This window comes from Hibiscus syriacus, unplaced genomic scaffold (genome assembly GCF_006381635.1).
Source record: "Hibiscus syriacus cultivar Baekdansim isolate YM2019G1 unplaced genomic scaffold, ASM638163v2 tig00112344_pilon, whole genome shotgun sequence".
In the NCBI taxonomy this organism is placed as follows: Eukaryota; Viridiplantae; Streptophyta; class Magnoliopsida; order Malvales; family Malvaceae; genus Hibiscus; species Hibiscus syriacus.
The window spans coordinates 978,234-995,014 of record NW_024063307.1 but is presented as its reverse complement, the minus strand read 5'-3'; the positions used below and the strand labels follow the sequence as shown (position 1 = coordinate 995,014).

At 35.2% G+C, this 16,781-nt stretch overlaps 12 non-coding genes and 1 pseudogene across 12 annotated transcripts; 1 reads left to right on the top strand and 12 right to left on the bottom strand.

Moving 5' to 3' along the window:
• LOC120178225 overlaps nt 1-16,781 on the top strand; it is a 36,595-nt pseudogene that overhangs the window by 10,671 nt on the left and 9,143 nt on the right.
• TRNAF-GAA lies at nt 469-541 on the bottom strand. Its single transcript has one exon. It is a non-coding gene; the product is annotated as a tRNA-Phe (tRNA).
• Nucleotides 999-1,071, bottom strand: TRNAF-GAA. Its single transcript has one exon. It is a non-coding gene; the product is annotated as a tRNA-Phe (tRNA).
• Nucleotides 2,027-2,099, bottom strand: TRNAF-AAA. Its single transcript has one exon. It is a non-coding gene; the product is annotated as a tRNA-Phe (tRNA).
• On the bottom strand, nt 3,403-3,475 carry TRNAV-GAC. The gene has a single exon. It is a non-coding gene; the product is annotated as a tRNA-Val (tRNA).
• Nucleotides 3,932-4,004, bottom strand: TRNAF-GAA. The gene has a single exon. It is a non-coding gene; the product is annotated as a tRNA-Phe (tRNA).
• On the bottom strand, nt 4,445-4,517 carry TRNAF-GAA. Its single transcript has one exon. It is a non-coding gene; the product is annotated as a tRNA-Phe (tRNA).
• Nucleotides 5,502-5,574, bottom strand: TRNAI-GAU. Its single transcript has one exon. It is a non-coding gene; the product is annotated as a tRNA-Ile (tRNA).
• Nucleotides 6,559-6,631, bottom strand: TRNAF-GAA. The gene has a single exon. It is a non-coding gene; the product is annotated as a tRNA-Phe (tRNA).
• Nucleotides 7,072-7,144, bottom strand: TRNAF-GAA. Its single transcript has one exon. It is a non-coding gene; the product is annotated as a tRNA-Phe (tRNA).
• Nucleotides 7,601-7,673, bottom strand: TRNAF-GAA. The gene has a single exon. It is a non-coding gene; the product is annotated as a tRNA-Phe (tRNA).
• TRNAF-GAA lies at nt 8,377-8,449 on the bottom strand. The gene has a single exon. It is a non-coding gene; the product is annotated as a tRNA-Phe (tRNA).
• Nucleotides 11,773-11,844, bottom strand: TRNAF-GAA. The gene has a single exon. It is a non-coding gene; the product is annotated as a tRNA-Phe (tRNA).

The following is a 16,781-nucleotide window of genomic DNA, read 5'->3' as shown; positions in this document are numbered from 1 at the left end:
TCGAACACAAGACCTTAAGTTCTTCAGTCTGACGCTCTCCCAACTGAGCTATCCCCGATATTAATATCTTTTTGAATGTACATAGAATTTATCAGTTACAAAATATCAGTTGGTCTTGCTCCACCGATTTTATGATTAATAGCTGAACTATTATATATAACGACTATTATATATAACCAGTAAGAAGAGTATAGGCCAAATCAATTAACAGGGAGAGCGAGAGACCAACCTGAAAAAATTACAAAGTTCATGTGTAAGCGTAAATCGAACACGCGACCTTAAGATCTTTTTGAAAGTTCATAGAATTTATCATTTACAAAATACGAGTTGGTCTTGCTCCACCGATTGCCTGATTAATACCGAAACTATTATATATAACAACTATTATATATAACCAGTAAGAAGAGAATATGTCTAACCCATTAACAAGGAGAGCGAGAGACCAACGTGAAAAAATTACAAAATTCATGCAGTGAGCGTGGATCGAACATGCGACCTTTAGATCTTCAGTCTAACACTCTCCTAACTGAGCCATCCCCGCAATTAATATCTTTTTGAAAGAGCATAAAATTTATCATTTACAAAAATACATGTTGGTCTTGCTCCACCAATTCCCTGATTAATAGCGAAACTATTATATGTAAAGACTATTATATATAACCAGTAAGAAGAGTATATGCCAAATCAATTAACAGGGAGAGCGAGAGACCTACCTGAAAAAATTATAAAGTTCATGCGGTGAACGTAGATCTAACACGCGACCTTAAGATCTTCAGTCTGACGCTCTCCCAACTGAGTTTTCCCGCTACTAAAATCTTTTTGAATGAGGATATAATTTATCATTTACAAAATATGAGTTGGTCTTGCTCCATCGATTGCCTGATTAATAGGGAAACTATTATATATAACAACAATTATATATAACCAGTAAGAAAATAATAGGTCAAACCCATTGACAGGGAGAGCGAGAGACCAACTTGAAAAAATTACAAAGTTCATGCGGTGAGCGTGGATCGAACACACGACCTTCAGATCTTCAGTTTGACACTCTTCCAACTAAGCTACCCCCACTATTAATATCTTTTTGAAAGAGCATAAAATTTATCAATTAAAAAATACCAGCTGGCCTTGCTCCACCGATTGTCTGATTACTAGCGGAACTATTATACATAACGAGTAAGAAGAGTATAAGCCAATTCCATTAACAGAGAGAGCGATAGACCAACGTGAATAAATTACAAAGCTCATGCGATGAGCATAGATCGAACACGCGACCTTCAGATCTTCAGTCTGACACTCTCCTAACTGAGTTTTCCCCACTATTTATGTCTTTTTTAAAGAGAATATAATTTATCATTTACGAAATACCAGTTGGTCTTACTCTACCGATTGCCTGATTAATAGTGAAACTATTATATATAACGTGTAAGAAGAGAATAGGCCTAAACCGTTAACAAGGAGAGCGAGAGACCAACGTGAAAAAATTACAAAGTTCATGCGGTGAGCGTGGATCAAACACACGACCTTCAAATCTTCAGTCTAAATCTCTTCCAACTTAGTTATCTCTGCTATTAATATCTTTTTGAAAGAGCATAAAATTTATCATTTACAAAATACGTGTTGGTCTTGCTCCATCGATTGCCTGATTAATAGCGAAACTATTATATATAACAACTATTATATATAACCTGTAAGAAGAGAATAGGTCAAACCCATTAACAGGGAGAGCGAGAGACCAACGTGAAAAAATTTCAAAGTTCATGCGGTGAGAGTGGTTCGAACACGCGACCTTCAAATATTCAGTCTGACGCTCTCCCAACTGAGCTATCCCCACTATTAATATCTGTTTCAATAAGCATAGAACTTGTCAGTTACAAAATATAAGTTGGTCTAGCTCTACTAATTCCCTGATTGATAGCGAAACTACTATATATAACGATTATTATATATAACCAGTAAGAAGAGTATATGCCAAATCCATTAACAAGGAGAGCGAGAGACCAACGTGAAAAAATTACAAAGCTCATGCAGTGAGCGTGGATTGAACACGCGACCTTAAGATCTTTAGTCTGACGCTCTCCCAACTAAGCTATCCCTGCTACTAATATCTTTTTGAAAGAGTATAGAATTTATCATTTAAAAAATGTCAGCTAGTCTTGCTCCATCGATTGTCTGATTAATAGCGGAAATATTATATATAACGACTATTATATATAACTAGTAATAAGAGAATAGACCAATTCCATTAACAGAGAGAGCGAAAGACCAACGTGAAAAAAGCACAAAGCTCATGCGGTGAGCGTAGAATGAACACGTGACCTTCAGATCTTCAGTCTGACGCTCTCCGAACTGAGTTTTCCCCGCTATTAATATCTTTTTGAAAGAGCACAGAATTTATCATTTACAAAATACCTGTTGGACTTTCTCCATTGATTGCCTGATTAATATCAAAACCATTATATATATCAGTTGGTCTTGCTCCACCAATTTTTTGATTAATAGCGGAACTATTATATATAACGACTGTTATATATAACTAGGAAGAAGAGTATATGCCAAATCAATTAACAGGGAGAGCGAGAGACCAACCTGAAAATATTACAAAGTTCATGCAGTGTGTGTAGATCGAACACGCGACCTTAAGATCTTCAGTCTGACGCTCTCCCAACTGAGTTTTCCCGCTACTAATATCTTTTTGAAAGAGCATAGAATTTATCATTTACAAAATGCAAGTTGGTCTTGCTCCATCGATTGCATGATTAATAACGAAACTATTATATATAACAACTATTATATATAACCAGTAAGAAGAGAATAGGTCAAACCCATTAACATGAAGAGCGAGAGACCAGCGTGAAAAAATCACAAAGTTCATGCGGTGAGCGTGGATCGAGCACTAGACCTTCAGATCTTCAAACTTATGCTCTCCCAACTGAGCTTCCTCACTATTAATATCTTTTTGAATGTGCATAGAATTTATCAATTACAAAATATTTGTTGGTCTTGCTCCACCGATTTTCTGATTAATAGCAGAACTATTATATATAACGACTATTATATATAACCAGTAAAAAGAGAATAGGCCAAATCCATTAACAGGGAGAGCGAGAGACTAACGTGAAAAAATTACAAAGTTCATACGGTGAGCGTGGATCGAACACGCGACCTTAAGATCTTCAGTCTGACGCTCTCCCAACTTAGTTTTCCCACTACTAATATCTTTTTGAAAGAGCATACAATTTATCATTTACAAAATACGAGTTGGTCTTGCTCCATCGATTGCCTAATTAATAGCGAAACTATTATATATAACAACTATTATATATAACCAATATGAAAAGAATAGGTCAACCCCATTAACAGGGAGAGCGAGAGACCAACGTGAAAAAAATACAAAGTTTATACAGTGAGCGTGGATCGAACACGCGACCTTTAGATCGTCAATCTGACGCTCTCCCAACTGAGCTATCCCGGCTAACAATATCTTTCTGAATATGTAAGGAATTTGTCAGTTACAAAATATCATTTGGTATTGCTCTACCAATTTCTTGATTGATAACGAAACTATTATATATAACGATTATTATATATAACCAGTAAGAAGAGTATAGGTCAAATCCATTAACAGGGAGAGCGAGAGACCAACGTGAAAAAATTACAAAGTTTATGCGGTGAACGTAGATCGAACGCACGACATTAATATCTTCAGTCTGACGCTCTCCCAACTAAGTTTCCCCGATATTAATATTTTTTTGAAAGATCATATAATTTATCATTTTCAAAATACTAGTTGGTCTTGCTCCACTGATTGCCTGATTAATAGCGAAACTATTATATATAACAATTATTATATATAACCAGTAAGAAGAGAATATGTCTAACCCATTAACAGGGAGAGCGAGAGACCAACGTGAAAAAATTACAAAGTTCATGCAGTGAGCGTGGATCGAACACGCGACCTTTGGATCTTCAGTCTAACGCTCTCCCAACTGAGTTATCCCCGCTATTAATATCTTTTTGAATATGCATAGAATTTGTTAGTTACAAAATATCAGTTGGTCTTGCTCTTCTAATTGCCTGATAGATAGCGAAACTATTTTATATAACGATTATTATATATAACCAATAACAAGAGTATAGGCCAAATCCATTAACAGGGAGAGCGAGAGACCAACTTGAAAAAATTACAAAGTTCATGCGGTGAGCGTGGATCGAGCGCGCGACCTTAAGATCTTCAGTCTAACGCTCTCCCAACTGAGTTTTCCCGATTTTAATATCTTTTTGAAAGATCATAGAATTTATCATTTACAAAATACGAGTTGGTCTTGCTCCACCGATTGCCTGATTAATAGTGAAACTATTATATATAACCAGTAAGAAGAGAATATGTCTAACCCATTAACAAGGAGAGCGAGAGACCAACATGAAAAAATTACAAAGTTCATGCAGTGAGCGTGGATTGAACATGCGGCCTTCAGATCTTCAGTCTAACACTCTCCCAGCTGAGCCATCCCCGCTATTAATATCTTTTTGAAAGAGCATAAAATGTATCATTTACAAAATACATGTTAGTCTTGCTCCACCGATTCCCTGATTAATAGCGAAACTATTATATATAACGACTATTATATATAACCAGTAAGAAGAGTATATGCCAAATCAATTAAATGGGAGAGCGAGAGACCAACCTGAAAAAATTATAAAGTTCATGCGGTGAACGTAGATCTAACACGCGACCTTAAGATCTTCAGTCTGACACTCTTCCAACTAAGTTTTCCCGCTACAGAAATCTTTTTGAAAGAGCATAGAATTTATCATTTACAAAATGCAAGTTGGTCTTGCTCCATCGATTGCATGATTAATAACGAAACTATTATATATAACAACTATTATATATAACCAGTAAGAAGAGAATAGGTCAAACCCATTAACATGAAGAGCGAGAGACCAGCGTGAAAATATCACAAAGTTCATGCGGTGAGCGTGGATCGAGCACTAGACCTTCAGATCTTCAAACTTATGCTCTCCCAACTGAGCTTCCTCATTATTAATATCTTTTTGAATGTGCATAGAATTTATCAGTTACAAAATATTTGTTGGTCTTGCTCCACCGATTTTCTAATTAATAGCAGAACTATTATATATAACGACTATTATATATAACCAGTAAAAAGAGAATAGGCCAAATCCATTAACAGGGAGAGCGAGAGACTAACGTGAAAAAATTACAAAGTTCATACGGTGAGCGTGGATCGAACACGCGACCTTAAGATCTTCAGTCTGACGCTCTCCCAACTTAGTTTTCCCACTACTAATATCTTTTTGAAAGAGCATACAATTTATCATTTACAAAATACGAGTTGGTCTTGCTCCATCGATTGCCTAATTAATAGCGAAACTATTATATATAACAACTATTATATATAACCAATATGAAAAGAATAGGTCAACCCCATTAACAGGGAGAGCGAGAGACCAACGTGAAAAAAATACAAAGTTTATACAGTGAGCGTGGATCGAACACGCGACCTTTAGATCATCAATCTGACGCTCTCCCAACTGAGCTATCCCGGCTAACAATATCTTTTTGAATATGTAAGGAATTTGTCAGTTACAAAATATCATTTGGTATTGCTCTACCAATTTCTTGATTGATAACGAAACTATTATATATAACGATTATTATATATAACCAGTAAGAAGAGTATAGGTCAAATCCATTAACAGGGAGAGCGAGAGACCAACGTGAAAAAATTACAAAGTTTATGCGGTGAACGTAGATCGAACGCACGACATTAATATCTTCAGTCTGACGCTCTCCCAACTAAGTTTCCCCGATATTAATATTTTTTTGAAAGATCATATAATTTATCATTTTCAAAATACGAGTTGGTCTTGCTCCACTGATTGCCTGATTAATAGCGAAACTATTATATATAACAATTATTATATATAACCAGTAAGAAGAGAATAGGTCAAACCCATTAACAGGGAGAGCGAGAGATCAATGTGAAAAATTACAAAGTTCATGCGATGAGGATGTATCGAACACAAGACCTTCAGATCTTCAGTCTGACGCTCTCCCAACTGAGCTATCCCCGCTATTAATATCTTTTTGAATGTGCATAGAATTTATCAGTTACAAAATATTAGTTGGTCTTGCTCCATCGATTTTCTGATTAATAGCTGAACTATTATAAATAACGACTATTATATATAACCAACAAGAAGAATATAGGCCAAATCAATTAACAGGGAGAGCGAGAGACCAACCTGAAAAAATTACAAAGTTCATGCGGTGAGCGTAGATCGAACACGCGACCTTAAGATCTTCAGTCTGACGCTCTCCCAACTGAGTTTTCCTGCTATTAATATCTTTTTGAAAGAGCATAGAATTTATCATTTACAAAATACGAGTTGGTCTTGCTCCATCGATTGCCTGATTAATAACAAAACTATTATATATAACAACTATTATATATAACCAGTAAGAAGAGAATAGGTCAAACCCATTAACAGGGAGAGCGAGAGACCAACGTGAAAAAATTACAAAGTTCATGCGGTGAGCGTGGATCGAACACGCGACCTTTGGATCTTCAGTCTGACACTCTCCCAACTGAGCTATCCCCGCTATTAATATCTTTTTGAATATGCATAGAATTTGTTAGTTACAAAATATCAGTTGGTCTTGCTCTTCTAATTGCCTGATAGATAGCGAAACTATTTTATATAACGATTATTATATATAACCAATAACAAGAGTATAGGCCAAATCCATTAACAGGGAGAGCGAGAGACCAACTTGAAAAAATTACAAAGTTCATGCGGTGAGCGTGGATCGAGCGCGCGACCTTAATATCTTCAGTCTGACGCTCTCCCAACTGAGTTTTCCCGATTTTAATATCTTTTTGAAAGATCATAGAATTTATCATTTACAAAATACGAGTTGGTCTTGCTCCACCGATTGCCTGATTAATAGCGAAACTATTATATATAACCAGTAAGAAGAGAATATGTCTAACCCATTAACAAGGAGAGCGAGAGACCAACATGAAAAAATTACAAAGTTCATGCAGTGAGCGTGGATTGAACATGCGGCCTTCAGATCTTCAGTCTAACACTCTCCCATCTGAGCCATCCCCGCTATTAATATCTTTTTGAAAGAGCATAAAATGTATCATTTACAAAATACATGTTAGTCTTGCTCCACCGATTCCCTGATTAATAGCGAAACTATTATATATAACGACTATTATATATAACCAGTAAGAAGAGTATATGCCAAATCAATTAAATGGGAGAGCGAGAGACCAACCTGAAAAAATTATAAAGTTCATGCGGTGAACGTAGATCTAACACGCGACCTTAAGATCTTCAGTCTGACACTCTTCCAACTGAGTTTTCCCGCTACTGAAATCTTTTTGAAAGAGTATAGAATTTATCATTTACAAAATACGAGTTGGTCTTGCTCCATCGATTGCCTGATTAATAGGGAAACTATTATATATAACAACAATTATATGTAACCAGTAAGAAAAGAATAGGTCAAACCCATTGACAGGGAGAGCGAGAGACTAACGTGAAAAAATTACAAAGTTCATGCGGTGAGCGTGGTTCGAACACGCGACCTTCAGATCTTCAGTCTGACGCTCTCCCAATTGAGATATCCCCGCTATTAATATCTTTTTGAATGTGCATAGAATTTATCAGTTACAAAATATCAGTTGGTCTTGCTCCACCGATTTCTGATTAATAGCGAAACTATTATATATAACCAGTAAGAAGAGTATAGGCCAAATCCATTAACAGGGAGAACGAGAGACCAACGTGAACAAATTACAAAGTTCATGCAGTGAGCGTGGATCGAACACACGAACTTCAGGTCTTGAAGTCTGACGCTCTCCCAACTGAGCTATCCCCGCTATTAATATCTTTTGAAAGGGCATAGAATTTATCATTTTAAAAATACCAGCTGGTGTTGCTCTACCGATTTCCTGATTAATAGCGGAACTATTATATATAACGACTATTATAATAACCATTAAGAAGAGAATATGTCAATTCCATTAACAGGGAGAGCGAGAGACCAACATGAAAAAATTATAAAGCTCATACGGTGAGCGTGGATCGAACACATGATATTCAGATCTTCAGTCTGATGCTCTCCCAACTAAGTTATCCCCGCTATTAGTATCTTTTTTAATGTGCATAGAAGTTGTCAGTTACAAAATATCAGTTAGTCTTGCTGCACCAATTGCCTTATTAATAGTGAAACTATTATATATAACTTCTATTATATATAACCAGTAGGAAGAGTATAGGCCGAATCCATTGGCAGAAGAGCGAGAGACCAACGTGAAAAACTTACAAAGTTCATGCGGTGAGCGTAGATCGAACACGCGACCTTCAGATCTTCAGTCTGACACTCTCCCAACTGAGCTACCCCCGCTATTAATATCTTTTTGAAAGAGCATAAAATTTATCAATTAAAAAATACCAGCTGGCCTTGCTCAGCCGATTGCCTGATTAATAGCGGAACTATTATACATAACGAGTAAGAAGAGTATAAGCCAATTCCATTTACAGAGAGAGCGATAGACCAACGTGAATAAATTACAAAGCTCATGCGATGAGTGTAGATCGAACACGCGACCTTCAGATCTTCAGTCTGACACTCTCCTAACTGAGTTTTCCCCACTATTTATGTCTTTTTTAAAGAGAATAAAATTTATCATTTACGAAATACCAGTTGGTCTTACTCTACCGATTGCCTGATTAATAGTGAAACTATTATATATAATGAGTAAGAAGAGAATAGGCCTAAACCGTTAACAAGGAGAGCGAGAGACCAACGTGAAAAAATTACAAAGTTCATGCGGTGAGCGTGGGTCAAACACACGACCTTCAAATCTTCAGTCTAAATCTCTTCCAACTTAGTTATCTATGCTATTAATATCTTTTTTAAAGAGCATAAAATTTATCATTTACAAAATACGAGTTGGTTTTGCTCCATCGATTGCCTGATTAATAGCGAAACTATTATATATAACAACTATTATATATAACCTGTAAGAAGAGAATAGGTCAAACCCATTAATAGGGAGAGCGAGATACCAACGTGAAAAAATTTCAAAGTTCATGCGGTGAGCGTGGATCGAACACGTGACCTTCAGATCTTAAGTCCGACGCTCTCCCAACATAGTTATCCCCGCTATTAATATCTTTTTGAATATGCATAGAACTTGTCCGTTTCAAAATATCAGTTGGTCTAGCTCTACTAATTGCCTGATTGATAGCGAAACTATTATATATAACGATTATTATATATAACCAATAAGAAGAGTATAGGCCAAATCCATTAACAGGGAGAGCGAGAGACCAACGTGAAAAAATTACAAAGTTCATGCGATGAGCGTAGATCGAACGCGCGACCTTAATATCTTCAGTCTGACGCTCTCCCAACTGAGTTTTCCCGATATTAATATCTTTTTGAAAGAGCATAGAATTTATCATTTACAAAATACGAGTTGGTCTTGCTCCACCGATTGCTTGATTAATAGCGAAACTATTATATATAACAACTATTATATATAACCAGTAAGAACAGAGTATGTCAAACCCATTAACAAGGAGACCGAGAGACCAACGTGAAAAAATTGCAAAGTTCATGTGGTAAGCATGGATTGAACATGCAACCTTCAGATCTTCAATGTAACGCTCTTCCAATTGAGCTATACCCGCTATTAATATCTTTTTGAATATGCATAGAATTTATCAGTTACAAAATATCAGTTGGTTTTGCTCCACCGATTTTCTGATTAAAAGCGGAACTATTATATATAACGAATATTATATATAACCAGTAAGAAGAGTTTAGGCCAAATCAATTAACAGGGAGAGCGAGAGACCAACCTGAAAAAATTACAAAGTTCATGTGGTGAGCATAGATCTAACACGCGAGCTTAAGATCTTCAGTCTGACGCTCTCCCAACTGAGTTTTCCCGCTACTAATATCTTTTTGAAAGAGCATAGAATTTATCATTTACAAAATAAAATACGAGTTGGTCTTGCTCCATCGATTGCCTAATTAATAGGGAAACTATTATATATAACAACTATTATATATAACCAGAAAGAAGAGAATAGGTCAAACCCATTAACAGGGAGAGCGAGAGACCAACGTGAAAAAATTACAAAGTTCATGCGGAGAATGTAGATCGAACACGTGACGTTCAGATTTTCAGTTTGACACTCTCCCAACTGAGCTATCCCCGCTATTAATATCTTTTTGAATGTGCATAGAATTTATCAGGTACAAAATATCAGTTGGTCTTGCTCCACCGATTTTTGATTAATAGCGGAACTATTATATATAACCAGTAAGAAGAGTATATGCCAAATCAATTAACAGGGAGAGCGAGAGACCAACGTGAAAAAATTTCAAAGTTCGTGTGGTGAGCGTAGATCGAACATGTGTCCTTGAGATCTTCAGTCTGACGCTCTCCCAACTGCGCTATCACCACTATTAATATCTTTTTGAAAGAACATATAATTTATCATTTTTAAAATACCAGTTGGTCTTGCTCCACCGATTGCTTGATTAATAGCGGAACTATTATATATAACGACTATTATATATAACTAGTAAGAAGAGAATAGGCCAATTCCATTAACAGAAAGAGTGAGAGACCAACATGAAAAAATTATAAAGCTCATGCGGTGACTGTGGATCGAACACGAGACCTTTAGATCTTTAGTATGTCACTTTCCCAACTGAGCCATCTAATGCTATTAATATATTTTTGAAAGAGCATAGAATTTATCATTTACAAAACACCTATTGGTCTTGCTCCACCGATTTCCTTATTAATAGAGAAACTATTATATATAACGACTATTATATATAACCAGTAAGAAGAGTATAGGCCAAATCCATTAACAGGGAGAGTGAGACACCAACGTGAAAAAATTACAAAGTTCATGTAGTGAGTGTGGATCCAACACACGACCTTCAGGTCTTCAGTCTGACGCTCTCCCAACTGAGCTATCCCCCTATTAATATCTTTTTGAAAGAGCATAAAATTTATCATTTACAAAATACCTGTTGGTCTTGCTCCACCGATTCCCTGATTAATAGCGAAACTATTATATATAGCGACTATTATATATAACGAGTAAGAAGAGAATAGGACAACCCCATTAACAGGGAGAGAGCGACTAACGTGAAAAAATTACAAAGTCCATGCGGTGAGCGTGGATCAAACACGTGACCTTCATATCTTCATTCTGACGCTCTCCCAACTGAGCTATCCCCACTATTAATATCTTTTTGAAAGATCACAAAATTTATCATTTAAAAAATACCTGCTGGTCTTGCTCCACCGATTGCCTGATTAATAGCGGAACTATTATATATAACGACTATTATATATAATCAGTAAGAAGAGAATAGATCAATTCCATTAACAGGCAGAGCAAGAGACCAACGTGAAAAAATTACAAAGCTCATGCGGTGAGTGTGGATAGAACACATAACCTTTAGATCTTCAGTCTGTTGCTTTCTCAACTGAGTCATCCCCTTATTAATATCTTTTTGAAAGAGCATAGAATTTATCATTTACAAAATACATGTTGGTCTTGCTCCACCGATTCCCTGATTAATAGCGAAACTATTATATATAACGACTATTATATATAACCAGTAAGAAGAGTATAGGCCAAATCCATTAACAGGGAGAGCGAGACACCAACGTGAAAAAATTATAAAGTTCATGTAGGGAGTGTGGATCGAACACACAACCTTCAGGTCTTCAGTCTGACGCTCTCCCAACTGAGCTATCCCCCTATTAATTTCTTTTGAAAGAGCATAGAATTTATGAGTTACAAAATACCAGTTGGTCTTCTGCCACCGATTGCCTGATTTGTAGCGAAACTATTATATATAACGACTATTATATATAACCAGTAAGAAGAGAATATGCCAAATCCATTAACAGGGAGAGCAAGAGACTAACGTGAAAAAATTACAAAGTTCATACGGTGAGCGTGGACTGAACAAGCGACCTTCAGATCTTCAGTCTGACGCTCTCCTAATTGAGTTATCCCCGCTATTAATATCTTTTGAAATAGCATAGAATTTATCAGTTACAAAATACCTATTGGACTTGCTACACCGATTCCCTGATTAAAAGTGAATCTATTATATAATACGACTATTATATATAACTAGTAAGAAGAGTATAGGCCAAATCCATTAACAGGGAGAGCAAGAGAACAACGTGAAAAAATTACAAAGTTCATGCAGTGTGCGTGGGTAGAAAACGCGACCTTCAGATCTTCAGTCTGACTCTCTCCCAACTGAGCTATCCTTGCTATTAATATCTTATTTAAAGAGCGTAGAATTTATCATTTAAAAAATACCAACTGGTCTTGCTCTGCCGATTGTCTGATTAATAGCGGAACTATTATATATAATGACTATTATATATATGACTATTATAATAACCATTAGGAAGAGAATAGGTCAATTCCATTAACAGAGAGAGCGAGAGACCAACATGAAAAAATTATAAAGCTCATACGGTGAGCGTGGATCAAACACATGACATTCAGATCTTCAGTCTGATGCTCTCCCAACTAAGCTATCCCCACTCTTAATATCATTTTGAATGTGCATAGAATTTATCACTTACAAAATATCAGTTAGTCTTGCTGCACCAATTGCCTGATTAATAGCGAAACTATTATATTTAACACTATTATATATAACTAGTAAGAAGAGTATAGGTCGAATCCATTGGCAGGAGAGCGAGAGACCAATGTGAAAAAATTACAAAATTCATACGGTGAGCATGGATCGATCACGCAACCTTTAAATCTTCAGTCTAACGCTCTCCCAACTGAGCTACCCCCGCTATTAATATCTTTTTGAAAGAGCATAAAATTTATCATTTAAAAAATACCAGTTGGCCTTGCACCGCCGATTGCCTGATTAATAGCGGAACTATTATACATAACGAGTAAGAAGAGTATAAGCCAATTCTATTAACAGAGAGAGCGATAGACCAACGTGAAAAAATTACAAAGCTCATGCGATGAGCGTAGATCGAACACGCGACCTTCATATCTTCAGTTTCACACTCTCCTAACTGAGTTTTCCCCATTATTAATGTCATTTTGAAAGAGCATAGAATTTATCATTTATGAAATACCAGTTGGTCTTGCTCTACCGATTGCCTGATTAATAGTGAAACTATTCTATATAACGACTATTATATATAACGAGTAAGAAGAGAATAGGCCTAAATCATTAACAAGGAGAGCGATAGACCAACGCGAAAAAATTACAAAGTTCATGCGGTGAGCGTGGATCGAACACACGACCTTCAAATCTTTAGTTTAAATCTCTCCCAACTTAGCTATCTCTGCTATTAATATCTTTTTTGAAAGAGCATAGAATTTATCAGTTACAAAATATCAGTTGGTCTTGCTCCACCGATTGCCTGATTAATAGAGAAACTATTATATATAATGACAATTATATATAACCAGTAAGAAGAGTATAGGCCAAATCCATTAACAGGGAGAGCGAGATACCAACGTTAAAAAATTACAAAGTTCATGCGGTGAGCACAGATCGAACACGCGACCTTCAGGTCTTCAGTCTGACGCTCTCCTAACTAAGCTATCCCAACTATTAATATCTTTTTGAAAGAGCATAAAATATATCATTTACAAAATAACAGCTGGTCTTGCTCCGCCGATTGCCTGATTAATAGTGGAACTATTATATATAACGACTATTATATATAACCAGTAAGAAGAGAATATGTCAAGTCCATTAATAGGGAAAGCGAGAGACCGACGTGAAAAAATTACAAAGTTCATGCGATGAGCGCAGATTGAACATGCGACCTTCAGATCTTCAGTATGACACTCTCCCATTTCAGCTATCCTCGCTATTAATATCATTTTTGAAAGAGCATAGAATTTATCATTTACAAAATAGCAGCTGCTCTTGCTCTGCCGATTGCCTGATTAATAGTGGAACTATTATATATAACGACTATTATATATAACGAGTAAGAATAGAATAGACATATTCCATTAATAGGGACATCGAGAGACCAATGTGAAAAAATTACAAATTTCCTACGGTGATCATAGATCGAACAGGCGACCTTCAGATCTTCAGTCTGACGCTCTCCCAACTGAGCTATCCCCGATATTAATATCTTTTTGAAACAACATTGAATTTATCAGTTACAAAATACCAGTTGGTTTGCTCCACTGATTACCTGATTAATAGCGAAACTATTATATATAACGACTATTATATATAACCAGTAAAAAGAGTATATGCCAAATCCATTAAAAGGGAGAGCGAGAGACCAATATGAAAAAATTACAAAGTTCGTGCGGTGAGCGTGAATCGAACACGTGACCTTCAGATCTTCAGTTTGACGCTCTCCTAATTGAGTTATCCCCGCTATTAATATCTGTTTGAAAGAGCATAGAATTTATCATTTTAAAAATACCAGATGGTCTTGCTCCGCCGATTACCTGATTAATTGTAGAACTATTATATATAACGACTATTATATATAACTAGTAAGAAGAGAATAGGTCAATTCCATTAACAGAGAGAGCGAGAGATCAACATGAAAAAAATTACTGTAACATCCCAAAATCAGGGTCAATGACTAGAATGAAAGTTTTAAAACTTTGAGGTTTGGTTTTAAAAATTTAAAAAGTTCAGGGACTTATTTGGGAATATTTTATGCATGATTGTTTGTAAATATTAAATGAAGTAAAGGGTAAATTGGTCTTTTTATAAGAAAGATTTTTATCTTTCTTTTACAGGGTATAAAACACGTGGAGAGGGGAGAAAAAGAAAAAGAAAATTCTTGAGACTTGGTTGGTTTTCTTCATCTTCTCTTCCCGTGGCTCCATTGGTAAGGTAAAATGATCTCAAGTGAATGTTTCCTTTCATTTTTAAGTTGGTTTTAATTCTTGAGATGTTAAGAAAGTTTAAGTGAAGCTTAAGGTAACTTAAAACTCTAAGATGATTAAGTTAGAAAGGATTAAAGATGAGATGTTTATAAGTGAAATCTTGGAAAAGAGTTAGTAATTGAAGCTTGAAGTTAAATTTGACTTGTCATCAGCAAGAATAAGAAATTCAAATTGTTAGAAATAAATTTAGAACATGTTGATTTATTGGCTTGATTATTGAATTCAAGTGTGCATGTGGAATATTGGAAATTAGAATGAGTTAAAGTGATTTAAGTTCATTAGAATAAGTGTAGTTAAGCTTAAATGACTTAAAGGAGGTTCTAATATAAGATATAAGTAAGTTTGGTAAAATTTTTGGGTTAAAGAAGTGAATTCTGGGCATGGGGTATCGGTATTGATTCATCTAGTACCGATACTTCAAGAGTAAAATAACGATATTGGGAATAGGGGTATCGATATCATAAGTCTGAATTTGATAAAGGCATTCATGGGGTATCGATACCTAGAAGGACGATATCATTACCAGTTTTGGAAATGAGAACTTCGTATGTAAAATGGGTATCGATACCACAGCTAGGGAAGTATCGATACCCTACGGGGGTACTGATACTACTCCAAGTGGAAATGAAATTAAGCATTTCTTTTGGTATAAGAAATTAATGATCAAATTATGATACTGGAATGATGATATGTATATAATATGTATGATTGTGTAGATATCGATCGAGAGCAAAGTCCGGACAAGTCGACAAGTATTAGGCATCAAGAAAAAGATAAGAGAACATTATTTACTAGTGAGGCCAGGTGAGTGCATACTAGCAGTATATGATGTTTAATGGAAATATGACTTGTAATGAGTCTATTTCTTATAGTAGTATGCATGAATTCATAAACATGAGCATGTGTTTGATATGAGCATATGTGTTATATGTGATTATATTTGTTACATGATTTGGGAGAATACATATTAATGTGATAAATTTATGCGATATGATATATATATATATATGACCATATGGATATAAGGAATTGTATGAATATATGATAGGTGACCATACATGCTACATGATATATGTGAACATAAGAGGATAATCTACAAACCATATGATAATAAATTATGAGATTATATGAATATATGATTATGAGATAAAGTATGTGATTATGAGCTAGGTAAACATATGTAAAAACTATATAAACAACATGAACATGAGTTGGGCAAGTTTATAGTGATGTGATCAATTATATGAACCAGTATAATAGAATTATATGACTAAATGAGAAGTGAGATAAGTTAAATAAGATTAAACTATAGGATAATATGAGAATAATATATTAAAGAGGAGACTTTAGCATAATAGATGATACGAACCTATAAGATAAGTGATATAGGGAAGATTTATATACTTAAAGGAAACTATGATATAGGAGTCATGCGAAATTGAACTAAATAAATAGATTAACTTAGTATATAAATAATGTGAAATAAGTGATACAAATTATATGTGAGGGTATAGGTTACATGATCGGTATAAATTCAGGATAGTGTAATAAACCATGTGAACTAGTATAAATGATTTATGTGAGTAAATGAAAAAATGAGACAAGATAGATAGTATTTACTTATAGGACATATGAGATTACTTGTTTATGTTATATAATCTATACAGAGATAAGTTAGGAAACTACATGTGAAATGAGATTGAGTCAGATGAGTTACATGATATATTAGGTATGTTAAAGGAAGTTATGTGAATGCATGTTGGTATGAT